The sequence below is a fragment of the Cupressus sempervirens genome, chromosome 6 (assembly GCF_028749045.1).
Source record: "Cupressus sempervirens isolate cs-2001-9-10 chromosome 6, ASM2874904v1, whole genome shotgun sequence".
Taxonomy (NCBI): Eukaryota; Viridiplantae; Streptophyta; class Pinopsida; order Cupressales; family Cupressaceae; genus Cupressus; species Cupressus sempervirens.
In genome coordinates this window covers 397,143,387-397,148,764 of record NC_143123.1, presented here as the reverse complement: position 1 = coordinate 397,148,764, position 5,378 = coordinate 397,143,387, and the positions used below count along the sequence as shown (strand labels likewise).

The 5,378-nt window shown below is 30.2% G+C and overlaps 1 non-coding gene across 1 annotated transcript; it reads left to right on the top strand.

Moving 5' to 3' along the window:
• Positions 1-509: 509 nt before the first annotated feature.
• Positions 510-590, top strand: TRNAL-AAG (transfer RNA leucine (anticodon AAG)). Its single transcript has one exon. It is a non-coding gene; the product is annotated as a tRNA-Leu (tRNA).
• Positions 591-5,378: the final 4,788 nt, after the last annotated feature.

Here is a 5,378-nt window from a genome sequence, read left to right as displayed (position 1 = left end):
GTAGAAGTAGCAGTCATAAATTGAGTTTACAGTTGTTAAAAATGGCTAGTACATCATGAATTTGGCGTTATGACACTGCCCACCTAAGGAGCTGTAACAAACCGTATTTGTGAGTTAGCTGCAGTAGGTAGTCGCCCATAATTGCTTCATTGGATAAGTATTGCAAACCTAGCATAGTTTTGCTGTTCAAGTTTTGCATTTTTGGTTTCTCCTCGTATCTGCAAGGAAAATTCATTAGCTGATGTAGGCGCAAATTATATACTCTTCCATAACCACTCATGGAACAAAATAGAACAGCAAAACTGAAATGTATCATCTGACTTAAGTTCTACAAATATTCATTCTTTATGGATAGACTAAGCAATTTGAAATGGATCTCACTCAACCATATAAAAAATTACTCATAAAATGTTTTGAACATTTGGATATATTATATATAGAATCACCATTTTAATATTTTGGGTGCATGGTTAGCGGAAGACACGAGAAATGAAGAATTAAGAATATGTGTTGAGATGGCCGAGTTGGTCTAAGGCGCCAGATTAAGGTTCTGGTCCGAAAGGGCGTGGGTTCAAATCCCACTCTCAACAGATGAGCCTTGTTTTTTTCTCCAAATTTCCCATCCTTCCTACCAATTCAGTTAGTCTATTCGCAAGGTTGGTCATTTGGAAAGATTAGCTTAGTGTAATGTAGTTTTTTCCCATCCTTCCTACCAATTCAGTTAGTCTATTCGCAAGGTTGGTCATTTGGAAAGATTAGCTTAGTGTAATGTAGTTTTTTTATATATGTAGATAAAGATTTTTCTCCAAATTTCCCATCCTTCCTACCAATTCAGTTGGAATCCAGGTTAGTTTATTCGCAAGGTTGGTCATTTGGAAAGATTAGCTTAGTGTAATGTAGTTTTTTTTATATATGTAGATAAAGAGTGGTTCATTATGGTTGTACCATATAATGCTTGTCAAGATAGACATGACATCATGTTAAAATAAGAGATGAAGAGTAGAAGTAGTCTATGAGAATGTGTAGAAGATTATCTTTAAAGGAAGAATATATTATGAACTTATTTAAGATAGTAGAAATTCTCGTTTTTATCGAGTCTTTTATATATATACATAAAGAATGGTGAATTATGGTTGTACCATAGACACTTGTCAAGATAGACATGGCATTATGTTCACATAAGAGATGAAGAGTGCAACTAGTCTATGAGAATGTGTAGAATATCATCTTTAAAAGAAGAATATGTGTGCATCATTATTTTTAAAGGAAGAATATATTATGAACTTATTTAAGATAGCAGAAATTCTCTAACATAATATAAAATATATTTAATAATGGAATGAACTTTTCAAGTAGGCAAACCTCTTATAATGATATTTGTGAAACTTGATGTCGATATTGATAGTTCGATACAAGTTTTCAAAAAAAAAAAAAAGCCTTTATAATATACATTTCATAACATATAACACTCAACTATCTACCACTTACACTTCCTTCTTATGTGAGACACATATTTTGTTTTAATTAGCTAGTGGGATGACTTACAAAGTATATGCACTCAATATAACTAACTTAAGGTATGTGTACTACACATTGACATCACCATCACTCAATATACATTATAATATCATAAGATCACATGTACCTAGTATTTTATCCCCATTGTCACATTTCATTCTCAAAACATGAGAAGCATACTTTGGTAAGTTTAATGCAAATTATTCCTATAAGATTCAATATGAATCCAAACATAAGTTTCATCTAGATAAATAAAGATAAGTTACAAAAGTAACAAGAAATTATATAAATGTTAAACAATATCCAATATTGAGTGTAATTTGGTGTCCAGTAAGTACATTTAATAGGTATTGAAGGTCAATTAGGAGAAAAAAATGTTTTATTTTTTTGTATACATTTGTGCACTACATGAGGTCAATGGGTAGAACATTAAGAAAATGAAGGCTTTTGTGTAGTAAAGGTCTCAATGAAGAATGGATTATATTAAATCAACAATCCATCTATTTACATGGATAAAGAAATGATTGAAGCAAAGTAATCAAATTTGGTAGATAATAAATGTAACAGGTTCATATTATGTTATAACAGAATGTGAGGGAGACAAAGGGTTTAGAGAGAGGGGAGGTAAATAGATAGATATAGATGTAGATATGAAGATGAGAAGTAGTAGGATATGGAGAGAATAGGAGGGAGAGACAACACAATAGAGAGAAAAAGGGATGAAGAGGTGTGTGTGTGTGTGTGTGTGTGTGTGTGTCTGTGTGTGTGTGTGTGTGTGTGTGTGAGAGAGAGAGAGAGAGTAACGCATTGCCAAGAAATCCAAAAGAACTAACTTAAAGTTTTATTAAGTTTTCCAAACTTTTTTTTTTAAAGAATAACATGTACAACAATCATAAAGTAGTGGAAAAAATAACATACAATCATACATAAGCAAACATAACATATTACATTGCTTAAGGATCCCAAGACATTGAATCACATTTAAATTTAAATAATACTAATTCTAATAATTAACACATCCATCTAAAAGTATAACTATAAGTCCAAGTCTATTTAAATAATATACATTTGTTCTGAATGCCACTTGACAATAAAATTTAGAATGCACAATCATCCACTATATATGTCACAGGGTATGAAAGGCTGAAAGAATATATACATTTATAAAAATAGTTTACATCATTCCTTTCGGATCCATGAAACAAAGTACAATACAATAAGTGAAATCATCCATCACAAAGATATAACCATCCATCATAATACACAAAGATAGAATGAAAGGAATTGCAAACAAAGAACTCCAACCACAGCATCAATGAATGGATCTCAATGGTAAAAGTAAAAAGCACTACCACCTGACCTCGTGGCAACCCAAAAAGGTCCACTCCCACCATGCTAAGGAGATAATCTCAAGTCTCAAATAGGATATCAATCCCAAAATCAAAAGTAATGTCTATGTCAAGGAAACCCTAAAAGTAATCTAACTCAAAGGTTCCAAGATAAATCAACATCTAGACCCAGAAGCATTTACATAGACACATAGGGAATATACCATGTAAGCGGGCAAGATTCATTGTACGAATCAACATTAGAGTTACCCTAGCAATCTAACTTGACCCCGACCCCCTAGTGATTTTATACGGCACTAGTATCCTTTTGTATTGACAAGGCATACTAATGATGCATGGTTGCAACCAAGCATGGGCGAGAACATACAAATACTCTTATTAGGTTCATTTTACTCTCATTTAGTGTAGTGTTTTCACTTATTAAACAACTTACTATGGGTTACCCTGGCAACCACTTTGGGCCCCAGCCTCCATTGCAAGCCACTTCCCAACATTACATTTAGATAACCTACCCTAAGCTCATAAAATCACAAATCAAAGAATCATAGTATTTCCCTCAGTCTTATACAAGTGACTGAAAAGCGTCAAAAGATAATTCACAATAATCCCTCAATTCTTTACAAGCAACTGGAAAGTATCCCAAACATAACTAATCGAAAGCTCAAAGGTCAAGACAAGTATGTCATACCATTTATCTTGCAATCATACAAGGACACTAAAAGCAATAATGAACAATATAACCAAACTCATCATAGAGCATACCAAACATATTACCACGGTCAAGTTTAAAAGATCAAGTTCAAATCATCATAATACCACAAACATAGAACTCTTAACCCTCTAGTAGACATCCTAAAACTAGTCAACACTCTAGTCAACTCAAACCCAAAACATAGACAACATACAGATAATAGTGTAGTTTCATAGTTGGATTTGATTTTGAAAACACATAGTTGAGTTAACGATAAGGTTTAAGTATTTGTTTCAATGTATGTTTCAAGTAGATGAGATTTACATTTTAACTCTCACAACTTAACCCATTACTTATATTTGAACATTTTACACAATCACCCTTATCAAATTACAATTAAATGTTCTAAATACTTTAAAGGTAATTGTTTATTAAATTATTAAAATAATAATTTTCTAATTTTCTAATAAAATAATTACCATTTATTAAAAATCACATCAACAATAATAATAAAATAAACAAATTTAAAACTTTATTATATAATGTGTATTATTAATTAAACTTTAATTAAAACTAAATTTAATTAAAAAATTTAATAATTTTTACACCAAAACTATATATATATATATATATATATATATATATATATATATATATATATATATATATATCAATAATTAATAAAATTATTAACAAATAATAATTTAAATTTAATATTATTAATATTTAATAAAACAATTTTTATATAGGCAAAGGCCTACAATGCAACGGTAACTTGCGAGCCTTCCATGTGGGAGATCTTGGGTTTGAATCTACCTTCGCTTAACATATAATAATAATTAATTCTAACAAATAATAATAATTAATCTAGGCTTTAGCCATTTACCGATTTAAAAAACTATATATATATATATATATATATATATATATATATATATATATATATATAAAGCATTTTTTTGATCGCTCGCCATCCTTTTTCCCTGCGACAACAGGTTTTACTGCTACCTCAGACAGCAGCAATACAACCTACTGTCATAGCTTTAAAAGTTGCGACAAAGGTCAGGGGGTGTGGGAATTGGCAGCCCACCCCTGCCCTCTGAAATATATATTAAATGTCTTTCCTTATAAACTAAAAATTTAGTTTTTAAACTTAGTAATTTTTTTAACAAAAACAATTACATCACAATTCAAATTGTTATTTATATATATTTTTTATAAGAGATTCTAATAATACTCTAATAGAAAAAATATGACAAACCCATCAAATTTATATTCTAAAATTTTGATTTCATTTCAAACCCTTCCTGATTAGAATACTAATTTCTTTCATCTATAGAACGAAGGTTTCTAATTGTTTTTTTTGAATCCTGATATATAGATGGAATTCGATATGAATATCAATATATTCAAAATGAAAGATTGACAGATTCATACAAACAAAATTTGGAAAATAGATTTCAACAATCATGTAGAATATAGGAATATTAAATAATGTAATTTAACTGGGTGAACAAAACAGTAGGATCTACCTGGTTCTAATGCTAAATTTGCAAACACCCAAAGATTGTGCGAGAAATCTTTTCTCTCAAAACCTTCTCTCTGAAAATTCCTTTCTCCAAAATTTCCAGTCCCTGGAAAAAGGACCCTCAAATGATAAGGAGTTCTCTCCTAAATTCAAGGCACTAATTGTGCAATCACCCAAGGCAACTCTTTGATCACAACTTTTTAATTCTTTATTTTCTTTTTCAAAACTTCATGCGTACTTTATGTAATTTTAAATATCTTTAATAAATTAATTTCTTTTTCAATCTTTAGTT